Raw genomic sequence first — 12,938 nt, forward strand, 5'->3', positions numbered from 1 at the left:
AAAGCTTATTCTGTAGGTCCTGAATAAGTTCACAAATATTTAATCACTTTAATTGGAGTTTTGTTATTTGAAACCAAATATTTTATAAAGTATATGTCATTTTAAAGTGATTTGTGTTAAATTGAACTTGAACTTTCAATTAATAAATGTTCATGTTCATTTTTTTATCTTTGAAACTTTACAGTGATCAGAAGTAGTATTCAATTTTAATTGATGAGTCTGTGGTTAACTTTAAGAATAAAAATATATTTGGAATACTTTAATAAAATTTATGAAAATAGTTGACTTAATCTTATATACCTTACACTCAGTATATTAGCCAAAATTTTGTAGAAGCAAGGGCATCACACACAGACACACACACACAGATGCACACACAAATACATACACATTTATCAGAAAAGAATTTTTGTCTTTATTCTAGCAACTTCAGCTCATCTTGTAATTTTAAATTATTTTGTGATATCTTTTAAATAAAGATGCCACAAAATAAGTTGATGGATGAGTCTCTTAAATTAATACATTAAGTATTATTATTATTAACTTTTGACTTTCTTTTACAATTATTATGTTCAAACAGCTCATGTTATAATGTGTTATGATAATGATTATTCTGATTTTAATATACTGTAAGATGAACCTTATTCCTGTGGTATTGATTGTATTCTAGACAGCAGATTTCAAGCTTAAAATATATGTATCATTCTAATTAATATAGCTTTAGGAATCAGGACATGTTTTCTCCAGAGAGTGTATTCTTTGTGATATCTTTAATTTAAAAATAAGTTTAACATTATTTTCATCCACAGAGTGAAGTCCCTAATTTAAAAGAGAAAATAATTGTATTGTTCCAGTCATTTTTTTTTCTTTTAGAAATAGGCTTCTTAAATTTATTTTAATTGTGTTTATATATTTGGTTTGCTACCTCTAGGTCTGTGTGCTATGTATTGTAGAAGGCCATAAATCAGTGTAGGATTACATAAAACTAAACTTACTGTCCTGAGCCACTATGTGGATGATGTGAACCAAAACCAAGTCCTCTAGAAGAGGTGCCAGTACTGTATATCACTAGGCTGTCTCTCCAGTCGCTGTTATAGTATTTTTAAAACACACACACACACATACACACATACAAAACCTTTAACTTTACAAGATTTGGGATTGAGAAACATTTATGAGCAGCTGAGTATATGAACCAAATCACCACACTGTTATTTTGTGTAATCTTTTTTTAAGGATGGGTGGAGCCAGGACAATGTCTAATTCTTTGTGATGTAACTAGGAAACCTTATTCTGTTCAACTGAGAACCTAATGCCTGGCGGTGGTGGTGCACTCCTTTAATCCCAGCACTTGGGAAGGCAGAGGCAGGCGGATTTCTGAGTTCGAGGCCAGCCTGATCTACAGAGTGAGTTCCAGGACAGCCAGGGCTACACAGAGAAACCCTGTCTCAAAAAACCAAAACAAAAAATAAGACAAAACAAAACAAAAACAAAACAACAACAACAAAAACATAGCAGTGTTTACATTAGAGGTATAACTACTGTCCTTCCCTTTAGGTATCCACTGTATTTTTGACTCATAAGTATTATTTAATTGTTCCTGTATTTCATATTCATTTTTATTTACCCTTTTAAAAAAGCATACTATCCATAATTCTTGGACAATATGGAGGTGATACTATTGCAAATTGAACCTAGAATTAATTACTTTATGACCTAATATTTCATCAAGAAACTAGAATACTCAAATTTCTACAATATTATCTCAGTAGTACAAATGACCATGTTTAATGTGTTATTTTCATAGTTACACAGCTGTTGAAGAGAAAAAGGCATACTTTTTTCCCATCTAAAATTACCTGGGATGGTGCATGGTGGTTCCTAAGAAGGCACATTGCATACTTTTAGTGATCAACCTAGGCTATGACACACACTAAGTTACAGTGCATTACTTCTTCCTGAATTAGGTCCCTGGGCTATGTTACAGTAATTAGAAAGTGTGACACAATCTTTGGAATTAGATGACTCTATTTTTACAGCATGCCTCTTATCAAAAACATAAAATCAAAAATATGTTATTTAGATGTATTTGGACATATATTTTCTTATATGCTTAAATTGTTCTCTACTAGAACATATAAATATATAAACAACATGTGCATATTTTTGAGAAAAATTCATCTCAATAACATATCCATTTCATTTTCCTTCCTTTGTCTGACTTCTGCTATAAAAAAGGTTATCTCAAAAAAAATTTAAACTTGTTCACACACAAGCCTTTAATATCAAATAATAACTTTAGGTGTCTTCATATATAACAATAAATGTTATTTACATAATTGAATGGAATATTGCATAATGGCCAAACACTATGTCTATAATAACATTATTTTCCTGACATATGTTTCATCAGTCAAATATAGCACTATAAATATTTTTTGAAATCATGAGACATACATATGTAAAAAATACTCATATCTACCAGAAAATACTTAGTAATTAATGATTTGTGGAAATCTTTTCAACAATCTTATGAAATCTGAAGTATAAAGAATGTTGATATAGAAAAGCCTGGAAATAAGAATTATTAAAAATATACTTCCGAGTTGTGTGCAAAGTTATTTCCCCTGGCCAATTATGAACTTTTCAAATTTTTCAAAAAATGTATTATATAAAATATATTTTCATCTATACAATAACTCAGAAAACTTAGGAAAATTTTCATAAGAAAGAAGCAAACTTATTTATATTCTTTGATATATATTATAAAATATTCTCACTGCATTGTTAGAATTGCTTAAAATTGATTAAGACAAACTACGACCAAAAAAACCCTTCAGTGCATGTAGGCCAATTTGTGGGTAGAACATTATTCTTTAGAGATTTTCAGATGCAGCAAGAATATGTTTAATATGCAACTTTCTATAATTGATGCCGAATGCAAAGATCCTTCTAAAAGTCAACAGGAACTCTGAATGTCAGGCAGACCAGAAAGACATATCCAATCCAAGTTGTCTTAGAGTTGACTGGTTTCTTACAATAAAATAAAATAAAATAAAATAAAATAAAATAAAATAAAATAAAATAAAATAAAGTAAAATAAAACTTTCTGATATATTCTGCGAAAATAAATGATTATGTATAATATTTTGAATGCTTTTTAACTGCTTTACTCACTTGCTAGTCAGTATATTCATACTTTGAAGCTTTGAAGGAGATTAGAGTACCATGGAAGCTGTCTTTTGGTTTGTCTGCAGTGCAGTTTTCCCAAGTATTACTGAGAGAGTTAGTCCATTGTTTCAAGGAAGTTACTGTAGGAGAATGGAAGAATTGGTGTGAATTATCTACTTTTTAGTTTATTTTCAACATCCCACTATGTTTTCTCATAGAAACTATAAAAAGTAATTTTTCTTATCATTAATCATTTTCTTTTCAACCCTCATTTCTGATTCCAAAGTCATAAACACCTGATCACATGAACTTGATAATGTTCCAAATATTAGTGGCAAACTTCAAATTAAACAACATTTATACAATAAGATGGTATTTAGAAAAATAATTTCAATTCTTACCTTATTAAAAATGTAAATCTATTTAAAACTAATCTACATTTAAATTTATTTCTTGGGAATGCATCAGAAACTCTGTGTACTAGTTCCAAGTGCTCTTCATTAAGAGAGTAATTATGTCTTCATTCATGAGCTGTAGGAGTAGGAGACACTATGGTGTTCTGGTCTCTGGATCCTAGGAATATATAAGATAACACTCTTCCTGAGTAGCTCCCAGGATGGTTGGTACAGATTGGGACAAATGAGAAAAATCTTTTGTTTTTGCTGTTGTTAATTAAAGACAAGCATATGGAACATTAAACAAGTTAAAAGGTGAAACTGTTAATAAATTATTATTGAAGAAAAGAGAAAGAAAAATGAGCTAAAATGCTAGTGTATTGAAATGGTAAAATAGAATAAATTGTTTTAAAATAAGTAACAACCAAGGACATGCATCTTAATTCACAAGAACAAGACAGAGAAAGTCACACTGGAAGTGAGACACATTTTTGAAAACTCCAAAGCCTGTCTCCAGTAATACAAGTTTTCCAAGATCATACCTTCTGATCCATCCTAAACAGTTTCCAACCACTTTGAGAATAAAGTATTCAGGCAGATGAGCCTATATGGGTCATTCTCATTCTAACTACCTCATTCTGCCTCCTATCCCTCATAGTCTTGTGGTCACATCATAATGCAAAATGCATTTACTCCAACATTAAAAGTCTCCATTGTCTTCCAGGCTCAACACTATTTAGAAGTCTAAAGTTTAAAACCTCTACTGAGAGTCAAGATGATCTCTAAGCTGTAAATATATAGTTAATTAATTAAAATAAAATATAAAAAAGCAAAAGCAAATTACATACGTCAAAAGGCACAGAATAAGCATTACCATTCCAAAAGGGAGTATTCAAGGCCTAGTGAGGAAATAGTGGACCAACGTAAGACTGATATCAAATTTTGTAGCACCAGTAGGTCTAATACAGTATGGAATTATATGACATTCAGTTGAATTAATTGCTTCTTCCAGAGACCAATGTTTGATTAGCATAAATAAGAGGTGATAACTTACTTCTCCCTAGAATCATTAGCCATTTTTTCCTGGGCCATTATGGATCCATATTCCTGAGCTCTTTCATGGAGCTTCCCTGTATTTCTCTACACCTGGTAAACTCATTGGGCCAAATTGAAATGAGCTGCTAAGGTTCTTCATACTTGGTGGTTTCTGTCTGGGATGCAGGGAGAGAAAGACTTACCTTCCATTGAGAGGCTGGCCAGGGTTTGACCATGCTCCAGTGAGTACATGAACAACACAAAATAAGCTTTTGTTGATGTTGTTGTTGTTGTTGTTGTTGTTGAAGAGGGTAGTGACAGAAGAGGGAGCTCAGACATGGGGGGATTGGGAGGGGAGCTCAGTCAGCGGTACATGATGTAACTTTCCCAAATAATCAATTTTAAAAAAACTAGAGAGAAAAAAAATAAACAACAACATTAGCATTGTGTGGTCTGATCCCTTGTTGTGTTCCAGTTGTTGAAAGCACTCCTAGCAAGAAGCAGGATCTACAAGCGATGCAGGCTGACATCCAGGCTGACATCAACTTTTTTTAGTTGTCACACAGCATCTCTTGGAACACTACTAAACTTGAAAGCATTCAGGAACCTAAGAGGATGAAGTAAGGCAAGAAAATTCATTTGAATTTAAATAGAAATAATAGAGTGAACAAATAAACAGGTTGGGTTTACCATATAATAGTCCCTAATTTTACAGATTTGGAATGTATTTTAATTTGTTTAAAAACAGCAATCAAACATTAATGTTTTATAAAACATAAGCCAAAAAAATTGACCCTTTTGGGGGATTCACATAATTCCAAACAATTTACTTTTCTTGGTAAACTAAAACAACAAAAAACAAAACAAAAAAACCACAAAACAAAACAACAACAACAAAACATAACCCAATAAGCAGTTCTTTTTGGTGATTAGTTATAATTTAAAACAAAATCTCAAACTATTATTTCAGCAATGGAAATGAAAATAACCATAACTTTGTAAAAAGGACAGAGTACAAAAAAGCCAATTAAACATAGGACAGAAAGTTCATAAACTGTTGTTTCAAATAGAATCAGCAGGATATTCATAACTAGCATACACTATCATATTAAACAAAAAGTCTTTCATCACAGAATTTGTTTGGAAATTAAGAATAATTACTGAAGAATAAAGATGATAATAGGTTGGAGAGGGGGAAGGTGTGTAGTTCCTAATGTTTATTTACTTACATAAAGCAGGAAATATGATTCTTCAAAGATACTGGTTTTAGTTTCTAATGCACATTTGACGTACAATAACCTCAATAAACATGATTTGACTGCCTGAATGTGTGTGCTTGTGTATCAGCTTACAGTACTTAAATGGGACAATTCACAAATAACCACAATTCCAGTTACAAGTGAATATGCCACCTCTGATCTCTGGGACCTTCAGCATTCATAAACATCAATTCTTGTTATTTATCATGAGTTAAGCTTGCAACAGGAACTGAAAATGTGCTCAATGCTATCGAAAAATTTTTTTGTCATCTCACATCATTGATAAGAATACCTTGAGTTTATTTGTGGAATAAGTGCTGTGTATCCACCCACTCCACTGATAAACCCTGGTTTCCATTGCTTGGTTGTTGCTTCTATTTCTGATCATTGCTGCCATGGTTACTTAGTCTGATGTTGTTGAGCTCTTGTTCAAATTATTTACAGAAAACATCTTTTCATCTTGAACACAGGGCACATTATTAAACTGTTGGGGATTTCTCGTGTATTTGTATGTCTTATGCTTCAGGGAAAATGCAGCCTGTTTACAATACAAGTTGGTTTGATTTTCCTATCAGAGTTTATTTAGAGCCTATAACACAATAAACTACAATGTGAAAAAACACATTAACAGTTATCTTCAGTTTGGTTTATAAATCAGTCAATGATGCAGTTTTAACTATTCCCCAAAGTATTTTAAAGACCCAGGACACACTTGCACCATTACAAAACCATAGCTTAAAGCTTGTGAGCTTTCTACCTTACTAAGAAAAGCATCTTACAATATTCCACAGAAGCCAGAAAAGCACAATCGCTGGGTGTGTAACTATTGAGAGCATAATAATAGTTTGGCATAAAGAGAGAATTGTTCTTTGCTCATGAATGTTTAATGCTAAAATATATTTTCTTTAATAAATATCTACTCAGAGGTAGTTTTAATTACATTTTCATGCTCTAAAAATATTAATTCCCGAAGCTCTGATTTTTGAGGCATCTAAATGTAACAGTGTTGGCCATTCTATACTGATTTTTGCCTTTAAAATCAAATACAGATAAAAAATACTATTTCTATTTAAGAGAAATCAGTGTAACCACATTAAAAGATTTAATCTTTTTTCAACAATTTGAATAGATTTTTGTCTACTCTTATTGCCAGAGTTCATCTACTTTTTTATTTGAGCTATTGTATTTGACATCCTCTCTCTAATAGCACACTTGAATTCAACCAAACACTAAATGAAGAATTCTTTATAAAATGAAATTCTGATAAAGTTCACAGGCATTGAAAAACAAGTGTTAAGATAGGAAACTTACATTTGATAATTTTCACATATTTACTACATTTAACATATTTGTGACTTGATTTTCCTATGTTAAGAATAGAAATAATTTTTTAAAAAGTGTTTATTAATTGTCTGTTTTAGGTTTCTTTTATTTTCACCTAAAACTCTCAGATATAAGATTCTAATTCCTTAATATGTTGCATATTTTACGAAATGCCCAGTACATATATTAATAAGTGGGCAATAACAAGAGCAAAAGACTATTAGATAAATGTCTGAAATATAATGAAAGAAAGCAAAAAATGAATTCAAAACATTAAAATTAAATGATCAAAATGATCTTTTATTTGCTGATAATAGCACTGATAGGAAGAATTATATATATCAGAAATATATATTCAGTGCTTGGCACTATTTAAGGCTCTAAATAGTTACCTTTTATAATAGCGCCCTGTTTTAAAAATCTCCAGCCCCTCATTAGATATGGAAGTCAATCAGGGAATCTTGTGTAACTTTGCTAGAAATTGGCTTTAACCTACCTTTTAAATATATTTAAAAATACATACTTCTCTCTAAGGATAACAGTCTGTGTATATTACTTACATAGCTAAACTGATACAATTAAACAACAATAGGATGTAGTTAATTTAATAAATATTTTTGTCATTGTATAAAATATTCAATTAGGAAAGTATGGGTGTAATTGAGAAAATACAGTGTTTAAAAACACTTAAATAAAAAAAAAATTGATTTTTCAAAGATCTCAAGCTTTCAGGATATAATGGTGCTGAGCTGAATATTCATTATCCAGTCAGTAAGATTCTATGAGAATATGGAGAAGAGTCTACATCTATAAAATGTGATTCATTTATATATAACTGTAAAGATCATAGACTGACTAACACAATGATGTAATCTTAAAGTTGCTTATATGTTGATTTCACACAAGAGATATAAAATATGAAACTATAATATTTTAAAACACTAGAATAATTTCTAATTTTAGACTAATAGTTTGATATTTTGATATTTTTAAAAGCAATATTTCAAGTCATTGTAGTTGACTAAACAAAAGTTACCTAAAAGCCTTAACTTTAGAAAAATTATTTATTAAATATATATTCAATAAGTAAAAATTTTGATATAAAACTTCCACCCAAATTTATTATAATTGGTGTCATTTCTTTTTCAATTCATTGATGCTGAAATGTTTCTGCCTAAGCTTCTCCCTCTGAAATTTACTAGTAACATCCCTTATTATTTATGCATGTGTGCTTCTGCATTAGATAATGTATATCATGTATCACAAGAATATATAAAAGACTCTCTTTAAAAGTGCTTTAAAAAAATCTTCCATTGCTTTTAATAGTTGAGTAGGACTCCATTGTGTAAATGTACCACATTTTCTGTATCCACTCCTCTGTTGAAGAACATCTGGGTTCTTTCTATCTTCTGGGTATTATAAATAACGCTGCTATGAACATACTGGAGCATGTGTCCTTGTAATATGTTGGAGCATATTTTGGATATATGCCCAGGAGTGGCATAGATGGGTCCTCAGAGAGTACTAAGTTCTTAGGCAAATGGATGGAACTAGAAAGTATCATCCTGAGTAAAGTAACCCAGCCACAAAAGAATACCCATGATATGCACTCACTGGTAAGTGAATATTAGCCCCAAAGCTCAGAATGTCCAAGATACAATTCCTAGACCTCATGAAGCTCAAGAAGAAAGAAGACCAAAGTGTGGGAACTTCACTCCTTTTTAGAAGGGGGAAGAAAATACTCATGGGAGGAAATATGGAGACAAAGTGTTGAGCAGAGACTGAAGGAAAGGCCATGCAGAGACTGTCCCTCCAGGGGATCCGTCCCATATATAGACACCAAACCCAGACATTATTGTGGATGTCAAGAAGTGATTGCTGACAGGAGCCTGATATAGCTGTCTTCTGGGAGCCTTTGCTAGAGCCTGACAAATAAAGAGGCAGATGGTCACAGCCAACCATTGGACTGAGCACATGGTCACCAGTGGAGAGGTTAGAGAAAGGACTGAAAGAGCTGAAGGAGTTTGCAACCCTATAAGAAGAACAATAATATCAATCAACCAGACCGCCTAGAGTTCCCAGGGACTAAACCTCCAATCAAAGAGTACACATGGAGGTACCCATGATTCTAGCCTTATAGGTAGTAGAGGATGGCCTTGTTGGGCATCAATGGAGGAAGAGGCCCTTGGTCCTGTGAAGGTTTAATGTCTCATTGTAGGAGAATATCAGGGTAGGGAGGTAGGAGTGTGTAGGTGGGTGGGAGAGCATCCTCATAGAAGCAGGGGGAGGGAGCATGGGACAGGGGCTTTCTGGAGTGGAAACTGGGAAAGGGGATAAGATTTGAAATGTAAATAAATAAAATATCCAATAAAAAAGAGAAAACAATAAAAAATCTTCTATTTACTTAATACAGATAAAAACAATGAACAAGTAGTCAAAAGACATAAAGAATATATCCACATAAAACATTGGGATCTTAAGTCATACATTGACCCTGAAGGAAATACATTCGTAAAGCATGTGGAAATATTGATATTAATTCATGTGGAGTAAAAAGTGAGCATGAGCAACATAGTAATAATTGTGCCATGTATCACCCAGCAGAGCAGCTATTGTAACTCCAGATGAGGACCAGTCTTTAAGCACACTATACTGAGAACTATTTTTATTTTAAACAAAGTATTTTAAGAATATTACTTATATATTGTCACATTGTTATATAGATATATTTGTATTTACTAAAATAAATAATAATCATATATTTTACTAAAACACACAAAGGATGATATCAGAAGGCATTTATATTTAGAGTTCATGTTAGATAGTCCCAACAACTACCTATGAACTCTGTCCTTAAACTCACAGGTAAGTGTAAATTTCACCTTGTGGTAGTTTGAATGTAAATGGCCCCCATAATATCATAGGAAGTGGCATTATTTAAAAATATTGTGGCATTTTTGGAGTAGATGTGGTCTTATTGAAGGAAGAGATGGGCTTTGAAGATTAGAAGTTTAAGTCAGACACAGTGGCTCTCTCTATCTTCCAGCTGTCAACAGATCTATATTTAGAATTTTCTGTTTCTTCTTCCAGCATCATGTCTGCCATCAATCCACCATGCTTCCTACCAAGATGATAATTGATTAACCTCTGAAGCTGTAAGCTATCGTCAATTAAATGTTTTCTTTTCTTTTGCCATGGTCATGATGTCTCTTCACAGCAATAGAAACTTCAATTAAGTCACACATCTTATCAAATAAAACTCTTTTGGCACTAAATTGAGACCCCCTACAGAAAACCATCACCAATAAAGTTGCAGAGTTGTGGATTAAAGTCCAGGAGCATATATCTGAAAACCACTCCCACACCCAAGACTCGGTGAGCATTGTCTACTAGTAGATGCCAAGATTCTAAGAGCCATAAGAGCAGAAAAAAGCCCAAATGAGAGCTAAACTGGATGGACAACTGTAAACATGCCAAACAAGACAGAGGAGAGCAGAGAAGGCCTTAACTGCCCACAAAGACCTATAAGCACCCATGGAAGGCTGGGAATGGGAGGGAGACATGGTCTTCCTAAAGGAAAAGCACACCAATTAATTGTTCAGTGAGAAATAGTCAGCTCCGAAATCATACATATGGGTAACATTGTACACACAGACTGTGTTATATCTAGAAATATATATATATTATATATATAATAAACGGAGCTTAGATTTGAAGGAGAATGTGAACTGTAAGTACAAGGGTTCCAAGGAAGAAAAGGGAAAATAAAATGTAGCAATTTAATCATGATCTCAATTTAATCTCGAAAATTTGAAAAAGGGGAAGCTACTTATTGTGTCCCCATTCTCCTCTTCACTTCAATAGCACGTTTACCCAGGATAATTTCACTTTGCCAGTGAAAAGATGGAGGGAAATCACCTTATATGAACCATAAAATCATTTAGCTTTATAATTTGGAGAATTATTTTGGACAAAATGATTATAAACATCAGCAATTCATCTGAAATTGGTCATAATAAAATAAAAGTTATGTAATGAAAAGTCTTATTAGCGATAAAATTATTTTATTTCAGTCACACAGCTTTCATGTCATAGGCTTATTGCTTTTATTTACTACTGAGAGCAATCCCAATCAGTATCTTATCCTCTTAAAAGTTGCAGGGCTATTTGCATATCTCCAAAGATAACGTGGAAAAGTGTATCTTATGATAGCACTAGAATTTTAGTCTATTTAGCTGGGAATAAAAGCTGAGATACATTTGTAGAGAAAATAGGAAAAAATTTCTAAATCTGAAAATGTGTCTAGATTTTATGTAATTTTGACATTATATATTACTTATAGAAAAACAATAAACAAAACCAGAAAGACAAACCCTGAAGTGTTCGTTGAACAATAAATGGCAGAATGGTTGAAGGCTCAAGGGTCATTTTGACAGTAAGAACCAGAGGATGAGGGAGTTAAAGAGCTTGTGAGATTGTGTCTTTTAAGGTTATCAGAAGCTACACCTGGAGAGTTTCAACATGACTGCTTAAACATGAGCTGAACAAGGACAAAAATAGACATATTAAAGTCAATGATGTAAAGCCCAAGGAAGGTCAATTCTACACAAAGATCATCAGACAATTATAAAGTACGGTGACCAGAAAAAAAATGTTGCCTCCAGGGAAGAATATAACAATAGGTTATCTAATAGCAAAAGGTCAGCCCTGAAAACATACATAAGAGTAGCAATATACAGACTGGTCAGTCTATATTTAGGGATATATTAGTAAATTTACATCTATTCATATGAAAAATTAAGGAAATTATATTCATATTGATTTATATTCATTATCAGAGAAGAATACATTTTTCAACATGAAAATAGATATTGGTAATAGTCTTGAACTGCAAAGTTCCTACAAGAAAATTGTGTACTTTACAATAGTAAAGTTGGTAAATATTATATATATATATATATATATATATATATATACATATATGTATATTATGTATATATATATGTATACATATATGTATATATGAGATAATATATCCATATTTATTATGGATATATATTATCCAAAAGCAGGTGGTCTTCACTGATGTCATTCATATTCATAAAAAATATCATATGGATGGATCAGGATATATTTCTGTATTTCAAAATGTACACATTTGTATGTGTACATATGCAGACATATGTATATGTAACAAGAGTTTTAAAAAGGCCATGACTTTGAAGGGTTAGAGGGAGGAACAGGGGTTGAGGGAGAAAGTGTAAAGGGTTAAGTGATGTAATTATAAGTTTACAGAAAGAAGAATTCAATGTCCTAGTACCTTGTTTAATGTTAGATTCCATTTTAAGCTAGTTTTTGGTTTTATTTATAGTGTACTTATTTCTTCATTTGTGTGGGAGAAGATAGAGGTGAGGAAGCCATAGCACGCCAGGGGAGGTCAGAGGATATCTTGCAGCTGGTCCTCTTCTTTCACCAACTAACTTTAAGAAACTTAACACAAATCTTCAGATTTAGCAGTGAAGACATTTACCTACTTCTTTCCAGAGGTAGTTTTCATCTTTTTGCTGTTGTATTTGTATTTTTATTCTTAAAGGAAAATGCCATTTATAATTTTATAGGAAGTAAAAAATTAAAGTTGCTTTAGTCTCTAAATTCTTTACTGCCACAATCAACAGTTTGTTTTCTTTCTTTCTTTCTTTCTTTCTTTCTTTCTTTCTTTCTTTCTTTTTTTCTTTTTTTTTCTTTTTTCTTTTTT

This window comes from Arvicanthis niloticus, chromosome 7, assembly GCF_011762505.2.
Source record: "Arvicanthis niloticus isolate mArvNil1 chromosome 7, mArvNil1.pat.X, whole genome shotgun sequence".
NCBI lineage: Eukaryota > Metazoa > Chordata > Mammalia > Rodentia > Muridae > Arvicanthis > Arvicanthis niloticus.